Source organism: Eriocheir sinensis, chromosome 7, assembly GCF_024679095.1.
Source record: "Eriocheir sinensis breed Jianghai 21 chromosome 7, ASM2467909v1, whole genome shotgun sequence".
NCBI lineage: Eukaryota > Metazoa > Arthropoda > Malacostraca > Decapoda > Varunidae > Eriocheir > Eriocheir sinensis.
The window spans coordinates 12,991,269-13,010,258 of NC_066515.1; the positions used below are offsets into that span (position 1 = coordinate 12,991,269).

Genomic DNA, 18,990 nt, shown 5'->3' on the forward strand with positions numbered 1-18,990 from the left:
CCTTCTGTGTGTGTGTGTGTGTGTGTGTGACAAGTCAGGACCTGACCTGACCTGAGTCAGGTCATGTTTTGACCAAAGCCCTGATCTGACTATCCTTTCTGCCCCATCCTCCCCACATCCTTCTCATTTCACCTTGCGTGTGTGTGTGACAGTTATGGACATGACCTGACCTGAGTCAGGTCATGTCCTGACCAAAGCCCTGACTCTCCTTTCTGACCCTCCCTCCCCACACCCTTCTTGTTTTCATTCTCTCTATCTCACCTTTCACAAGGGGCTCATAACCAGAGTGAAACTACACACCTCTCGAGTTGGGGGCTCGCGCGGTACTGAGGCTGTGCCGAGTTGAACCAAATACGACAGGGAGGAGGTGGCAGGAAGTTCAAACGTGGGTAACATGTTAATAAATCTCTCTCTCTCTCTCTCTCTCTTGCCATAGCCACAATTTTTGGAGGAAAACTTCCAGTGTGATACTACCTTTTAATGTAGCGTGCGTGACGCTGATGGTAAAGTAGACGTGACCCGTACATGTCAAAGCAGCGCGAAACTCGGGGTGATAATGTGCGAAAGTCAGGATGGTAAGAATTTAGGACTAGCCGCGAAACTCGAGGATCGCGAAACGCGAGAGAGGGTACTGTATACCAAACAGTATTTCATTAAAAACAAGATAAAAGAATGACTCAATAAAAAGACAATAAAACCTACAGGAGGCTGAGATGCCAGCCTCCTGTAGGAAGCCATAAACATCATGTCCCAGTAAGAGTCCCTTCTCCCCAGCACCAGAGAGAGAAACTCCCATCTCCACCCCAACACTGGGGAAGGTACCGCTCTCTCAAGTCCCCCAGACTGGGGCACTTGACCAGCAAGTGCCGGGCTGTCAGGGGGACCAAACAGTCATCACAGTAGGGCTGAACTCCCCGGGACATGAAGAAGCCATGTGTCTATCTTGTGTGACCCCCTCCAAGGCAGGCCAGGACAGTCTCCTTCTTACTCTCTTCTTGCTCTCTTTTGGCCACTCTTTACTTTTTGCTTTGTGGGAGCAACAATTAGTGGGCTTTTTTTCATACAATTTTCTTTTTATTGCCCTTGAGTTGCTTCCTGTGCTGTAAAAAAAAAAAGTCCTCTATCGGGCCAGTGCTTGGCAGTTTTTTTTTGTGTTCAATGTTTTGCCGTTGAGCTGCTTCCTTTACTGTAAAAACAAAGGCTGATCCCAACAAGCTGGTGCCCTACACAATGCTCCCTCACAACACCCCACAGCAGCTGAACGGAACATTTGTAGAAGGAAAGAGGACGGAGGAGAGATGATCTTGGCCACACCTAGAACTACGCTGGCTGTTTCCAGTTTTATTTACATTCACTGCCCTCTCCCTCCCTGGCCCGGCCTGATTTGGCGGGATGTTTGCCGCCATCTTGGCAAGACTTGTTGGCTGTGCTGCATGACACTGACAATGTCGTGATGCCAGCGGGTGAACTGAACTCCGGGAACAGATGCGCACCCTTCTTGTGCACCTTCCCGTACAGCATCTCCTCAGGCCAGCTTGAAACAACTTGCCTACTGCAGCTCTGATCATTAGTTGTGAAGCTTGGGACTGTTCTTACCCTATCACTACACTTGAAATCACCAGCCAGAAAAATGCTCGTCACAGGGCCACGCTGAAATTAAGTTTTAACCATACATGAAACAAACAATATGTCCATGATGTATAAGAGTGCATTCCACAGCTTGAGAGATGTCCCTCAACTCAGTAAAAGATGTAACATAACTATTGTCTCTTTTGTGATTGTTAACCCTGGAGCACTAAACTTATTTCCCTGTCACACAACCACTAAACTTGGGTTTCTCAAGCCCATTTTGGAAAATCAAAAAACATAGTAAATATATGAATTTATTGAAGCAAACATAACACACTTAACTTTGAGGATTAACCTTACACGTAAGCCTGTATTTACTTACTATTTACCTTACTTTAATTTTAAGCTGAATTTTTATAAAAAATGTGTGAAAATAGAAAAATAATGACAATTTTGGAAAATAAGTATTCCTAAAAAAAAAAAACGAACTGCCGATTTCCTTATTCCTTCGCAACAGCTTTCTCAGGTATGCTGGCTTTCCTCCCAGAAGGCGCCAGCTTACAGTCTATAAAGGAACCATCATGAAGAGGCCAAAAAGGGCCCTACACAGTCATACCTATGTTTACGAATTTAATTAGTTTCACAATTTTGCTTGCACACCAAAACACTCGTAAACCAAACCAAATTTCCCCATTGAAATTAATGGTAATCCCATAAATGCATCCACTATCTCAAAAAAATATCTATGTAAAAATAATTTTACTTGTTATTTTATACGGTAGTAAAGTAATTTTACATCATCAAGCCGCCCTCTGCCGAGAGGAGTCTCCACATGAGATACACTTCGTAGCGCCACTACCAGTTGCTTCTAAGGAGCCACACCGGGCGGTTGTGCAGCACGACGCTCCGCGTATTTTCAGCACTTTTCTACTCGTCTGGTTAAGGCCACATCACCTGTCACGCAGGTACAGTGCCTTCTACCCATAATCCTATCATATGGAGCGGGTAGAGCCTCGCAAATGGCTTTATTATGCAGTGTTTGAGGTTTACACACGTGCCCACGGCAGTTGTGTTTTTGTGTTCCGGCAGGTGTGCAGTCATGTCGGCCTCAGGGGAAGACTCAACCGAACCCCATGGGTCGCCTAGTACCCCAAGGACCAGCAGGTCTTCACGGGCGGGTGCTACCAGGTCCAACCCACGTACCGTGAGCCGGGACTCCAGCACGTCTTCCTCGCGGGCCATGCGGTTGGGAGTAAACAGACCATCTTGGCCCTGCTCGCCGGCCTCGGCCCCTGCTGCCCCATGAAACACGGTGTTGGAGGCCTTGTCGGAGTTGAGAGGTGGAGTGGACAAGTTGAAGGCGGAAAGGCAGGTTTCCACCCCTGGGCCTGCTATGGTGAACTTTGGGGCAGGTACTTCAACGGGTGCACCCCGCACTGCTTCACCCGCCTCATTCGCGGGTTTCCATGACTCAGGCAGTGAGGAGGGTGAAATTGGGGAGCATGCCCCTGGCAGTAGCGCCTTAATGCAGGGGGTTAAGACCTTTGGCCCTCATGAGTTAGTTTCTGAGGAGATTGATCCACAAGTGGCCGAGATGGTGAACTTCGTGTTCGACAACGGTATGCGGGACGAGGATTATAAGGACATCTGTGCGGATGACATCACCAAGAGGCCTAGCAACTGTCATGCACTCGCTCCGGTGGAATGCAACCCGCAGATTCTGGAAGCGCTCAGAACCGACGCAAAGAAGGCAGACTGGCGGTTAAAGGACGTCACTAAGGACATTCTTCAAGCGGCGACTATCATCACCAAATCTCTTTTGGCTCTGGAAAAAGTGGCGCAAGAGGAAGAGCACTCTGTGGTGGCACACAAAGTGGGCATGATCAACGGTGCCCTGGCCTTGCTAGGCAATGCAAACCACAAGAACAACCTGGCGCGACGTTTTGTGATGAAGCGGGAGATCAACAAAAAGTACTTGCACCTCTGTTCAGACAAGGTGCCAATGACCCGATTCTTGTTTGGGGATGACGTCTCACAGTCCTCTAAGCACATTGAGGAGTCAGAGAAACTGAAACACAAAATCACAGCCACGAAACCACCCGCTGCGTGGAGATATGCCGGAGGAAGGACGAGAGGTTTTTGGGGAAGGACCTCGCACAGGGGGTTCTCCTCCAGATTCCAGCCTTATGGACTGCACAAGTCGGCCTCCAGGGGAAGTCAACGACCAACCTCTGCACGTCATGACACCGACTCAAAAAACGCCAGGGACCGCACACACTACAGGCCCAGGCAATAGCAGAGGCAAGTAACGGCTTCGAAGCGGGTAGATTGCATTACTTTGCACATGAGTGGCGTAGCATTACTACTGACCCAATTATTTTGGATATTGAACAACATTGCCACCTTGATATTAAAGTTGAGGACATTGACCATTTATTCTTAAGTGAATTAGAATATCAATTTAATAGGGTGGAACAACAAATTATTTGTGAGGAGATTACCAAACTCTTAAGGCTCAAGGTGATTAAGGTTACGCAGAGGAAGGCGGATCAAATTATTTCTCCCATTTTTTTAAGGGAGAAGAAGAACGGTGAATTTAGGTTGGTGCACAATTTAAAAGAATTAACCCTGGATAACTAACGTGGTACCACATCTGGCACCAGTAGCTGCGCAAAATCATGTTTTTTTGCATCTGCGCATATCGCGTTACAGTGACAGTTGATTTGGACCTGCAGGCGTTCAGTGTGTGCGAGGAGGCAGGGGAGGGCGGTCACGTCTCGCTCTCCACGCATGCACCAGGCTCTCCACGGGTTAGCCGGTACCATTTCTGGCACCACGTTATTGTCTAGGTGAGTTATAAACATAACCACGTGTTTTTTAAATTCCATTTAACCCTGGATAACTAACGTTATTTTTTTTGTCATAAACACTGACGTGGTGCCATTTCTGGCACCACAGTTAAAAATCACGAATATATTAATTCTGTTATTGTTTTCAGTTCAGTTTTTCTGTCAGATTATACTTTAACTATAGGAGGGTATATAAAAAATATTAATAAAAAAATATCCTTTTATTTATACATGAAAAAAATGGTAAATTTTATTACTATTAGAAAAAAAAATAGAAAAAATAAATTATTCCTGAGAATAAGAATAAGGAGTGCTGGAGACCTGCATTTCTGTCGATAGCGAAGAGGAAGAGTGTCCCTCTTCACATGCAGGCCCCTACCCCTCTGTCTTTGTTACGGCACATGCTGCGAAAGGAATAATTTAATGTAATTTTTTTGCCCTGTAAAAACGTGAAAAAGTCACGTCGTCCCTAAATACACATGCATAAACAAGAAAATTTGTGTCATTGCCCACAAGATCTGGAAACATAACAAGAGAATGAAAATGGAAATGAAAATTTCAAATGCCCCCAAGTTTATAAATATAAGCCTTGTAATGAAGCTCACCTCTAATCTGTGCACTCCATGCAGCTGTAGTGGAGATGCTGTGGACACACATTCCTTTTGCACGTGCCACAGACAAGTCTCGTCTTCACGTTGCTCACTCTTGGACAGATGTAGCACCGTTGTCGCTTGATGGTCTTGCCTGCGTCTTGTGGATGGGTTGGAGGGTCTAACAAAACCCCAAAGGTTGACTGTATGCAAGTCCTAAGGCCACGAGATAGCCGCACCTGTCCCTGTAAACGACTAGTGGCCAATGGGTAACTCAGTTTTTCAGCCACTTCTCGGTGGAAGTTTCTTCTAGTCATGGGTTTCTTCTCCTTGCCCTGAGATATAATGTAGGCATTGACCATGACCAGGTTGATTATCCCATAGAATAAACACAGGGGCCAACGACGGGTCTTCCTTGAACAAGTTAGTGCAGCGCACATCTGGTCAAAGGTGTCTACTCCTCCCTTTGTACCATTATAGAACATTTGGATATCTGTCTTGTCCTTTTCTATTTTCTTGGGTCTGTGGTGTATTGTTGAGAGCAGCTGCATCCTCTTCGTGGATGTGACTTTGGTACACTGTAGCGTAACTTTGTCTTCATAGTCGAAGACAGCCACAGACTCACCGTTATTCATTCTGAATGTTTGTACTTCTTTAGGTAGGTAGGGCTTCTTCTTTATGGTTCCCACCAACTCCAGGTCATTTCTTCGAAGAGCCAGGGCCAGAGGCAGCGATGTAAACCAATTGTCAGTGGTAACTACCCGGCCACGACGACCATAGCCTTTGGTTAGCTCAACTGTGAATACTTCCCCCAGGGTCTGACCTTTTGACAGCTGCACTGTCCCTTTACCCAGGTAAGGTATAGCATTGCACATGTAGTGCGAGTCAGCATCACACATCATCACAATTTTGAGGCCGTACCTGTAAAGATAGGGAAGAAATATTAGTTATCAATTTCATGAATAGTATGTAAGCAATGAAAGTCAACACAGGTACCAGTAATAACAGGATAGCAGAAGTACAGGTAAGGAGTAGAAGTAAGTTTATGAGGTAAGTATCTACTGTTCAACAGGTAAGAACCATGAAATAGATAGGTACTGTATAACAGGTAAGTATAACAGGTACTGTAAACATAGTATAACAGACAAGTATTGCACAACTTACTTGGCAGGTTTGTTGGGGATATACATTCTGAAGCTACAGTGTCCTCTGAAGCCAAGGAGTTGCTCATCAACGGTGAGATGTGGGCCAGGCTGATAACACTTGGCAGTGCAGCACTACATCATCCCAAAGGGAACGAATAGGAGCGAGTCGGTCTTCCTTCATCCTTTCTTTTCTCGTTGCTGCATCATCGAAGCGTAGAGCCCTCAGAAGAAATGCAAATCTCTCCTTACTCATTGTGCTTTTGTACATCGGTGCACCATCCAATTCAGACCACATGTCAGTGATTGGAACGTGGTTGTCTTTCTTCACCCCTGACAGTATTAGGATTCCTAATAGACCCTTCAACTCTAACAAGCTTACATCACTTGTTGTATGTTTTTCTTTGGTTTTGAATCTCTCCCTCAAAATACGTATTCTCCTGTTTGTGTGAACACTAACAGCCGCCAAACTCCGATCTGTTAAAAAAAGGGAGAAACATTCAACAGGAGTGGTAGCTTGATTTGTTGCAACTGTGGGACCTCCAGGTTCAATGCGGTTGCACATCAGGTCAGGTAGGTGTGGGTTCTTATGCTTGTGCCACACATGATTGTCCTTGGTCTTGATTCTATCGACATCTAATTCATGTATTGCCTCTCCTGCGGCAGGGAGCAGTGGGCCCCGTTTTCTCTTCCGACATTTGAGTTCTGTAGGACTCAAGTTTTCTTGGCCTGATGTAGTAATTGGGGTAGAAGATGGGAGGAGGTTGTCTGGGTCATCTATACTGTTCACATGCCTAGTGGTAGATGTGGCAGGAAAGGCAGGCAAGTGAGAGGTAGTGGGTGGTGGTGGAGAGAGGGACGCTGATGGTGGTGATGTTACAGAGTCGTGGACGTCGATCAAGTTGTCATCCACGCTGTCTACCTCATCTTCCTGTTCATTTGGGGTCTCATTATCACTTGCCTCATCGTCGGATTGAAATATAAAGCTTTCAATCTCCTCATCAGTGAGGGACTTCCTGGCCATGATATCTGAAAAAAATACATATATATGATGTGGCGTCAACACACACACACACACACACACACACACACACACAGACCACTGAATAAATTTCACACAAATTTAATATAATGTCATTAGTATTAAATGTGATTTAAACATCCATATCCCATACATACACTTTAAAATGGAGAATTTTGAACAAGCCATTAACCTTATCAATGCAGGAGACTATTTGGCTTCAGTAGATCTGAGACATGCATATTACTCGGTAAAGATTGCGGAGGAACAACAGAGATTCTTTTGTTTTAAATGGCAAGGTACAGTTTACCAGTTCACTTGTCTTCCAAATGGTATTTCAGAGGGTCCAAGACTTTTCACAAAACTGATGAAGCCTATTTTGCAACTCGGAGAGAGAAGGGTTACAGTATTACCAGCCTTATAGATGTACAAAGTCACTAATTTGTAATGATATCTCTACTTCAATTTGGGAATGGTGTGTAGCTAATAATGCATGGGTCACATGTTCACACATACCGGGAAAAGAAAATGTTATGGCGGACATTGCATCTCGTAGAGTCAACGATAGGCATGAATGGAAGCTGAATGAACTTGTTTTCCAAGACCTATGTCACGTTTTTGGCACCCCTTCCATTGATCTGTTTGCATCTAGACTTAACAAACAAGTGGCTCATTTCTGTTCATGGAAGCCAGACCCAGAGGCAGCTTACTTCGATGCTTTTTCAATTAAATGGACGATATTTGACCTCTGTTACATTTTTCCCCCATTCTCTTTAATCACTAGGTGCCTGCAAAAGATGCGTGCAGAAAGGGCCAAGGGGTGGACGGTTGTACCCCTGTGGCCGTCGCAGCCATGGATGGGCATGATACTCAGGATGTTGGTCGCGCACCCCCGCATAATTATGAGGAGGAAGGATGTACTGATGCACCCTTCCTCAACAGAGATGCACCCAATAATGAAGCACATGCGACTTATGGCATGCCTACTGTCCGGGAGACACTCCGAGAACGGGGCATATCTGCAGAGGGTGCAGACATCATCCTGGCCTCCTGGAAACCCGGGACAGAGAAACAATACAGGCCACACATCAGAAGATGGATGCAATTTTGTGATAGGTGGGACATCAATCCCCTTGATCCCACTGTATCCAACATCATCAACTTTTTGACAGAAACTTTCCACAGGAGAGTGAGGTATGTGGTGAATGGCTGTAGAGTGGGGAACCACCCACTGGTTAACAGATTCATGAGAGGGGTGTTCAATCTAAGACCAACTAAACCCAGGTACACGGAAACCTGGGATGTTACACCAGTATTACAGGAACTTAGATCTATGTATCCATTACATAACTTGTCCCTCAAAGAACTAACCCTGAAGCTTGTGATGTTGATGGCACTTACACAAGCGGCGAGAATCCAGACTTTACACTTGTTGGTGCTAACAGGCATTAGCACAGGGGATGATTACATTTCTGTTCAGTTGGGGGGAAACATTAAAAAAAAACAATGCAGACCTAACTATAACATTCAAAGAGTGAAGTTTCAGGCTTCTTCTAAAGATGCCAGCTTGTGTGTATGTAAAACTTTGCTAACCTACATTCAACAGACAGAGGAACTCAGACGGATCAACAAACACAAGGTGGATAACCTACTCATCAGCTTTATCAAACCACACAAACCTGTCTCAAAAGACACCATCACACGTTGGATCAGGACCATGCTTCACATGTCGGGTAGACACCGCCAAATTCACAGCGGGCAGTGTTCAGCCAGCCGCAGCGTCGAAGGCCAAGGCTATGGCTGTCCCAGTAACGTGTATTATGGTGAAAGTGGGGTGGTCAAGAGAAACAACTTTTGCAAAATATTATGACAAGCATATTATTGCCGAATCAGACCCATTCCAGGAAGCCATATTAGAATGAGTTGGGTATCTTACTACAACATATGGGTGGACTTTACGGGCCATGTATAATCCTCAGGCAACTAATTCAATGTTATTTTGTATTTTGTGAACATTTACATTACCATGTCTGGGTATCAAAGTGTGGTGCACAGCTAAGGCATGTGGATTATTATTATTTTATACACTAAGTTTACACAGCAGTAGATCAGCATTTCACAATGGATGAGCAGTTGTTCAGATTAGCTGGGTAATCATGACATGTTCTTGTCAAATGAATTATACAGGTCAAAGTGAAATTTTGTCATACTTACGTGCACGTGTATGTACATGAACATATCGGTAGATCATCGGTGTCCACAAATATTTTATTGACCCAAATTCATAACTAATATCAGATACGACACCCACATGGCTTCAAAGCCTTATGTGGAGGCTCCTCTCGGCAGAGGGTGGCTTGATGATGTAAAATTAAACAAGTAGACGAGATTTATCATGTGTCAGTTGAAGTATGCTTGTAATTTTACGAAGCAAGCCGCCTCTGCTAGAGGGGAGCCTTCACATGCCCTCCACTCCCTCCCATTCTTGCATGATTAGGACTCATTCACCGTCCTATACGGTTACGCTTATCTTACGGCATGTGGGTGGTCGTATATTTCGAAGTCTGGTGGTGGCGCTACGAAGTGTATCTCATGTGAAGGCTCCCCTTCTAGCAGAGGCGGCTTGCTTCGTAAAATTACAAGCATACTTCAACTGACACAAGGTAAGTCTCGTCTACTTGTTCAATTTTACCAACAAATAGGAATGATGAATTATATAAAACAATCAATGTGTTATGCTTACTATGGAGACTCCGGCAACAGCTAATTACGTTTGAGGTGTAGGTTTCGCACCGGGGTTTAGTAGCCGCAGTTTCTCTACTCTCAAGACACCGGAACTACGTTCGACCACCAACATGGAGTTAATCCGATGTATCATCTGAGATAGATGGTGAATGGGAGTCACAGTCACATCCAGGAGGGCATACAAACTGCTGAGGCTTTACCCTGTTCCTTTTGCGAGCATAGTATCCGCTGTTCCTGTTTTCTTCTTTGTAGCACCATCCCTTTTAACCATCTTTCTGGGGGACATTGTTCAAACACAAAGAACGCACACTGTAGTGCTGAAAACACAAAGATCGCACACCAAAGTACAAATGCAATCGAACACAAGCGCACGGGTGCTATCCCTACGAGTTTACAACACGGACTGAGACTAGGGTTTGCCAACTTGCAACCCTTACCTTAAATTACTGAACACCATTTGTTCCGTACTTTAGAGTCTGAAAGGTTAAGCAGATAAAATTCAGCACTTTGAAACTGCAGTGAGTGCATTTTTTGGTGAACCACAAAAGCAGTCCATAAGATTATGTTTGTCAAGGGTCGTCCTGAAATACGTGTAAAACACACGTCATAACGTCCCTCCCCCCTTCCTCCTGCCTTCACCAGCGTGGGCAGCGGCTGTCAGTCATGGCACACAAGAGAAATTTTAGTGTTGTCACCTGTTCCTTAAACTATGGATTCGTTCTGTATTGGAGAATGGGACATTGCGTTCCTTAATTTTTTTAACTCAAGGCGGCAGCCCTAACTGACTATACCCACTGTCTTCCGCTTTGAGCACTTTCGTCTTGTGGCGAATGAAGGGAACACATGCTCACGTCTTTGACTTCTACAAAGAGACACGCCTGTCCACAGCTGGGCATGATAACAGAAAACCTTATTCCTGATAACCGATAACTGATAATGAAAAACCTTATCGGTGATAACTGATATTCGTTAACTGGAGACACAAATATAGGCGATAACCAATAACCGATACCTGATATAAATCCACAATTCCGATACAAGCTAGCGATAAGTCCGATAGGCGAAAATGAAACTATATTGATACAGGTAACCCTCGATTTACGCGAGTATTGCGTTCTTGAAGAAGTCGCGTAAATCAAAAACAATGTAAATCAAACAAAAGGTAGGTTTCTGTCGAAAAATAAATACCATATTTTGCGGCGTATAACGCGCACCTCAAACTTTGAAAAAAAAAAAAGTTTTTAAAATGCTCAGAAATATGTACGGGTTAAAGAACATTGACAATGTACAATTTTCCGAAATTTATATGTTTTAGGTGTAATCTTTACTGCTTGAATTGACAAGTGTCCTTGAGTAAAGCAATGAAAATGGCGGCCTGGCTGGTGTTGTGAGAAATACATCCCCGTACATACTGATGATGCACAGCTTCTGAGATCATAATAAGCATATTATTCCCACCATCACTCGTAGGTTATGACAGACAACTACTCAAGACACAATTCATACGGTTCAGGTGACACGCGGCATGCAGCTCTTTGTTGTATGGTTGTGGTTGTGTGGTTTTCAAACAATGCAAATGGCGGCCGGGCTGGTGTTGCGAGAAATATCTCCTCGTACATACTAATTATGTACAGCTTCTGAGATCATAATAAGCATATTATTCTCACAGTCACTCGTAGGTTATGACAGACAACTAGGCAAGACACAATTCACGTGGTTCTGGTGACACGCGGCATGCAGCTGTTTGTTGTTTGGGTGTGGTTGTGTGGTTTGTAAACAATGCAAATGGCGGCCGGGCGTGAAATAACTCCTCGTACAAGACTCATGATGTACAGTTTCTGATGTCATATTTACCCCATTATTCTCACTAATATTAATAATTAATAATGAACACATGGTTATTTTTTTCCAATATGATTTTTTAATGTAGCTTGTACTGCTCCTCAGTCATACAATCGTAAGCCACCTGTGACATCAAGATCAAGATATACAAATGGCGCCCGACAGGAAAACGGGATAACGGCAAGGCATGGGCGATGCTCCACCGATTTCATTTTTTTATAGTAGTTATTTGATCGCCCTGTATTCTATGGTAACATATTATAAGACAGCTATGGACTATGAAGGATCATTAACAATAATAAAGGTAAGCTTGCCGTTGTTATTGGATAAGACGAAACAGACCCTTAAAAACACCCCAAAGAAGAATAAAATCATTAAAGATTTGTACATTCGGCGTATAACACGCAGGGCTAAACTTTCAGACATTTTTTATGTGAAAAGGTGCGCGTAATACATTCAGTGGAGAGAGAGAGAGAGAGAGAGAGAGAGAGAGAGAGAGAGAGAGAGAGAGAGAGAGAGAGAGAGAGAGAGAATATCCATATCACCGACATATCCAATCAGGCACTCAGTCTCAGCCTCACTCGTCTGAGAAAGAAATGAGGGACAGCATGAGCGCCTGGCTAGTATTGGTACCGGTACCGAGCAGTCTAGTACCGGTACTGGTACCGTTACCTGCCCATACCTATCGTGAGTAGCGTGGCAGCGTGGGTACTGTATTGTTGTTCAAGTGGCGCGCAGAAAGAACTGAGCTTAGCTGTGTGGCCGCGGCGCCGTTTGAGTCCAGTTGCGTGAGACATGGTGGCCACTCCATAAAATATCGCGTGTAAGTGGAAAAAAACTTGTAAATTAAACATTTATTTAGATTTTGGACCCCGCGTTATTTCAAAAACGCGTAAAACAAACTCGCGTAAATCAAGAGTTACCTGTATTTCAAATAGAAAAACATAGATGAATTCAAATTTTCATTATCTGTATTTTAGAAAACTTATAAAACCTGAAAACCACACGTTGACACGTACCAATGGACGGTAATACTAGAAACGCCTGAACCGGTGTTTTGTTATTTGGCGTCCCCACTGTCAAAAGCTGGCGCTTTTGTTTACAAACACTGGTCTGTCATGAACTGTGCATGCTCAGACCAGCAAGCGTAGACCTGTACAGTCTCACAAAGCTTTTTAAACGTAATTAAGAGTTACTGGAATGCTGAATCAGACATACAGTACCACTACCACCATCCCCGCTATTTCCAGACCGACACTGTACGAGTTGTATTTATATGTACAGTGTCATTCTAGAAACAGCGAGGATGGTGGTACTGTATGTCTGATTCAGCCTTCCAGCAACTCTTAATGTGTTAAAAAGCTTTGTGAGACTGTACAGAGCTACGCTTACTGGTCTGAAGATGCGCAGTTCACGAGAGACCAGTGTTTGTAAACAAAAGCGCCAGCTTTTGACGATGGGACACCAAATAACACAACACCGGGTGCCTTCAATACCATGGCATGCTCACAAACGAATATGGAATATCATATTTGAGGCAGTGAATAATAATTTTGGGGGGCAAAGTTAAATGATTTTTCTCTTTGATATATTGATTTTTGAGTAACATAAAAAAATAACTTAGTGTTTTAATGTTGATGATCTAAGTATGAAATCTCTTCACCGAAGATATTTCATACCCTGAAGTTTAATTGTTTATACAAAACCGGGCCACGCATGCGCAGTAGGGAGATGACAACGTTTTTTATTTCTTCTGAGAGTAGGAAAAAAGTAGCAATTATCGCTGGTTTGGTTACAAAAGTAACGAAGATACCGATATATACTTAAATAAGTAGTGGATAGCCGATAACCCGATTTTGTTATCAGCGATAAAGTATCGCGATAACGCCCAGCTATGCGCCTGTCCTCGTCGAAAGACCAACTTGGTTGGTTAGCGACCTCCATATAGCCCATGTCCCCGCCCTTGTTTTATTTTATTTTTTTATTACAGCTAAAGAAACAGCTCAAGGGCAACAAAAAAAGGTAAGGTATCGTGAACGAGACGCACAGGCGCAAAGTCGCTTTATTTACTTGGCGGGACTTGTTACACGACGCCATGACAATGTGGTGTGGGCTGCAGCAGGATAAAAGGACACAGGGTCAACCAGCGCGCAGAAAATGACGTCAGCAGTTGGAGCGAGGAGAAATGAAATAGAAAACGAAGTATTCACGTCAAACGATAACGCAAATAAAATCGAAAGTATTTACGTCGAGCGGTAACGTAAATAGAATCTAAACAGGCTTTCATTGTCTTTGTCTTTGATTGACAAATATCGTATCTTCTATAGTTTTCTGTAGTGAATTTAACACACAAAGAAATTACATAACCACATCTTTAGGTAATGTTTATTACTTATACTCACTATAATTCATTTGATTGTCAATATATGCATATTCTAGACACAGTATAAAAATACAAAACATGCTAAATACCTTTTTGGCCACAATGGGAGAGCCTAAACATTAAATCTAAGAATAATGACTGCACGTCCCTTTGTTATGGCTCACAGTAGTAAGCGTGGGATTGCCTTTGTAACGGCTCACATCTTGCTGTGTAATAATAATACGTACAATGAAAACTATAAGCTTACATTCAAATCCTCTCTAACGAGCATGATGCTACTCGATCCTCTAGCAATAGGATTCAATAGTTTATCCTGTATACATAAATAAAATAAGACATTATAGAAAATCGATTCCTTTAAAGGTACACTTGCCTATATCTACTTACATTCCTTAAAAAAAATACATACATAAGAAAATAAGGAATCTGCAAGAGGCCAGTTGACCTACACGTGGTAGTTCCTGTAAAACTATAAACTCTAAAATCTATCTCCATCCATAAATATACTGAGTGGCCCGACTCTTCGTATATTTTCCGCATGTGGCCCTCTGTGAAAAAAAGTTTGGACACCCCTGACCTAGACAGACTATGGTGCTTTCTCTAGAGCGTTAAATAGCCTACTTACAGACTTGCAGCCAGATACTTAACAACTGCAAGGCATTGTGATTTGACAAGAACAAGCAAACCGTACACCACCGCTTCCGGCTGGCTACTGAGGCGTAAACCATAGCTGAACCCACCATCCTTCCACCTGATGACGTCATGCGCCAGTTGATTCAAAATTTGACGCGCTCTCCGGTAGACCCTGTGTCCTTTGATCCTGGACTGCAGTAGTGGGCTTCCGCTCACTCCAGTAACCGAGTGGCCTGCCCCAGTTGTCAGTTATGCATTTTCTGCTGCAGTGTTACCACCCTCTAATGGCGGCAGCGTCAGTTCATTTTCGAGAAACCAACAAGACCTAAGCTAAAAGGGGGGGCTTCGCCCCGCCTCGACCCCCCCACCTTCTTAACCGGGGGGAGGGCTTTGCCTTCCTTCGATCCCCCCACCCACCCGTCGGGCTCACCCCGCAACAAGAGGAAGCGGAGGAAGGAGGTCTCGTAAGACAGCGCATCATGCCGCCCAGACCACGGCATTAAACTAACGCCCCATACCCCTCTCATCCAAGAAATTACCTAACCTCTTCTTGAATGTATCTATCATGTTGGCGCTCACCACAAGACTTCTACGTCTGTTCCACTCATCCACCACTGTTGGTAAACCAATTCTTGCCTATGTCTTTGTTGAACCTGAAGTTATCCAACTTAAACCCATTGCTACGTGTCCTACCCGGAGTGGTGTCATCTGTCATCCACGTATCCTAAGGCATCCCATCCAATCTGCGCATGCGCGGGATTTGTTTACAAACAAAGGGTGGATGAATTGCGACACGGTACCGTGTCTTTATCGACTGCCTATCGCGATATGTCCCACCTGAGTTTTTATTTTTCATTTTTTTAAAGTAAATGTTGACGTGTTTTGAATTTGAAAATTGCTTGAAATACGAAAGTTTCTTCCTGCACCCTTTGTATGTCAGTAAATGAGGTAAATGAGGTATGTCGGTAAATGAGATAATCTGCTCCCCTTGTATGTCGGTAAATGTGATAAATAAGATAACCTACACCCCTTGTATGTCGGTATATGTGATAAATGAGATAACCTACACCCATTGTATGTCGGTAAATGTAATAAATGAGATAACCTGCACCTCTTGTATGTCGGTAAATGTGATAAATGAGATAATCTGCACCCCTTGTATGTCGGTATATGTGATAAATGAGATAACCTGCACCCCTTATATGTCAGTATATGTGATAAATGAGATAACCTGCACCTCTTGTTTGTCGGTAAATGTGATAAATGAGATAATCTGCACCCCTTGTATGTTGCTATATGTGATAAATGAGATAACCTGCACCCCTTGTATGTCAGTATATGTGATAAATGAGATAACCTGCACCCCTTGTATGTCGGTATATGTGATAAATGAGATAACCTGCACCCCTTAATTGTATGTCGGTATATGTGATAAATGAGATAACCTGAACCCCTTAATTGTATGTCGGTATATGTGATAAATGAGATAACCTGCTCCCTTTGTATGTCGGTATATGTGATAAATGAGATAACCTGCACCCCTTGTGTGTCGGTATATGTGATAAATGAGATAACCTACACCCCTTGTATGTCGGTAAATGTGATAAATGAGATAACCTGCACCCCTTAATTGTATGTCGGTATATGTGATAAATGAGATAACCTACACCCCTTAATTGTATGTCGGTATATGTGATAAATGAGATAACCTGCTCCCCTTGTATGTCGGTAAATGTGATAAATGAGATAACCTGAACCCTTTGTATGTCGGTAAATGTGAGAAATGAGATAACCTACACCCCTTAATTGTATGTCGGTATATGTGATAAATGAGATAACCTACACCCCTTGTATGTCGGTAAATGTGATAAATGAGATAACCTGAACCCTTTGTATGTCGGTAAATGTGATAAATGAGATAATCTGCACACCTTATATGTCGGTAAATGTGAGAAAAGAGATAACCTACACCCCTTGTACGTCGGTAAATGTGATAAATGAGATAACCTGAACCCTTTGTATGTCGGTAAATGTGATAAATGAGATAATCTGCACACCTTATATGTCGGTAAATGTGATAAATGAGATAACCTGAACCCTTTGTATGTCGGTAAATGTGATAAATGAGATAACCTGAACCCCTTGTACGTCGGTAAATGTGATAAATGAGATAACCTGAATCCTTTGTATGTCGGTAAATGTGATAAATGAGATAATCTGCACACCTTATATGTCGGTAAATGTGAGAAAAGAGATAATCTACACCCCTTGTACGTCGGTAAATGTGATAAATGAGATAACCTGAACCCCTTGTATGTCGGTAAATGTGATAAATGAGATAACCTGAACCCCTTGTACGTCGGTAAATGTGATAAATGAGATAACCTGAACCCCTTGTATGTCGGTAAATGTGATCAATAAGATAACCTACACCCCTTATAAGTCGGTAAATGTGATAACTAAGGTAACCTGCACCTCTTGTATTGCAGTAAATGTGATTAATGAGATGCCCTACACCCAGTGAATGTCGGTAAATGTGATAAATGAGGTACCCTACACCCCTTGTATGTCGGTAAATGTGATAAATGTGGTAACTTTTTTTTGTTTACATCTCAGCCTATAGCGCCGGAAGGCTTTCTTCAGGGGCCTCGTGGTCAGCCCAAGCCCGTCATGGCGCAGGCAATTTTTATAGTGGCGCTAGTTATGCTTGGCTCATGCTGCCCCCTGGAACTCATTTTTGATTCGCTTGTACGTTTCTTCTAGAATCCGGGATGATAGATGGTCTTCTGGACAGCCTGTGGATAGTCTTAAGCCACTCGACGGTGACTAAAAAATCCCAGGTGGTAGCGTGGGGATTCGAATCGACATTGTTCATGGCACATGGCGTGATGAATGCTGGCCCCGCACGCTAATCACTCAGCCATCACCTACCCTTGTATGTCAGTAAATGTGAAAAATGAGATAACCTAAATCCCTTGTATGTTGGTAAATGTAATAAATGAGGTAACCTGAAACCTTGTATGTCAGTAAATGTGATAAATGAGATAACCTGCACCCCTTGTATGTCGGTAAATGTGATAAATGAGATAACCTACACCCCTTGTATGTCGGTAAATGAGATAACCTACACCCCTTGTATGTCAGTATATGTGATAAATGAGATAACCTACACTCTCTTCTGATTGATGGTCATGTTTCTCAGATTCTCTCCATTTATTGGTAGGGTATCTGAATTATGGGGCCATGTCATTCTTGAATTTGGCCATTTTCCCATAAAAGCTTCCATGCTGTCTTGCCACCATCTTGCCTGGACAAACTACGATATCAACACTGTGTTTGTAAACATTGGGTTCCGCGCATGCACAGATCAGGATGGGATGTCTTAGGATACGTGGATGGCAGATGACACAACACCGGCTCACTTAAAATCAAAACCTTATTGCTTATGTTCTTCTTGTAACTAATTTATTTATGGACCAATATCTTTTATTCAGAAAGTTATTTAATCAGAAAGGATAGGAGATTAATGATCACTATCGCTCGTTTTTTATAGAATAGTAAAAAATATTTCCTAGATATCGATGATAAAATATTAAAAAGTTGAAAAATGTTTGTCGAAAATCTAAATCAACTTTAAACAAAAGTAAAAATAGCGAACATAATTCCTTTTTCATACTTTTAGAAATTGAATAAAAAGAGTAGACTTAAATAAATGCCTAAAATAAGAAGTTAAGATAACATTTTTTGTTTACCATGTCCTATATACAAAAAAGAAAGAGGAAAAATAAAGATATATATTTATAAGCAAATAATTAAGTTATTACTTTTTTTAAATTATTACTTAAAGAACGCCTATAATAGGTGTTTCTTGTAATTATTATTTTAAAAAATAATAGTAATTTATATAAGTTTTGATGATCGGATGATCGGAACGGTGATCGGAACAGCAGTACTTAAAAAATTATCAGATGATTGGAATCGGATCAGCTGCCCAAACTGATCGGATGATCGGGGATCGGAACAGCAAAAAAGTGATCAGTGCCCACCGCTTTTATATATATATATATATATATATATATATATATATATATATATATATATATATATATATATATATATATATATATATATATATATATGTATATACAGTACGCTATCCGAGTTTCGCGATCCACGAGTTTTGCGGTTAGTCCTAAATTCTCACCATCCCGACTTT

At 42.6% G+C, this 18,990-nt stretch overlaps 1 protein-coding gene and 1 long non-coding RNA gene across 7 annotated transcripts in view; both read right to left on the bottom strand.

The window, feature by feature from the left end:
- Nucleotides 1–18,990, bottom strand: part of LOC126992616 (myb/SANT-like DNA-binding domain-containing protein 3) — an 88,156-nt gene that overhangs the window by 14,498 nt on the left and 54,668 nt on the right. For 4 of the 6 annotated variants that reach the window (XR_007746788.1, XR_007746755.1, XR_007746777.1 and 1 more), the window contains 3 exons: nt 6,173–7,179; nt 5,024–5,929; nt 1,871–4,822 (listed from right to left, as the gene is read on the bottom strand). The exons of the other annotated variants lie outside the window; for them this stretch is intronic. The gene's annotated coding sequence lies outside the window, so the exon portion shown is untranslated. Of the gene's footprint in view, nt 1–1,870; nt 4,823–5,023; nt 5,930–6,172; nt 7,180–18,990 lie in introns of those variants that run through there. 6 annotated transcript variants of the gene reach the window in all.
- LOC126992624 (uncharacterized) lies at nt 12,221–18,639 on the bottom strand. Its single transcript, XR_007746855.1, has 2 exons — nt 16,740–18,639; nt 12,221–16,613 (listed from the first exon to the last, which is right to left on the bottom strand). It is a non-coding gene; the product is annotated as an uncharacterized LOC126992624 (long non-coding RNA).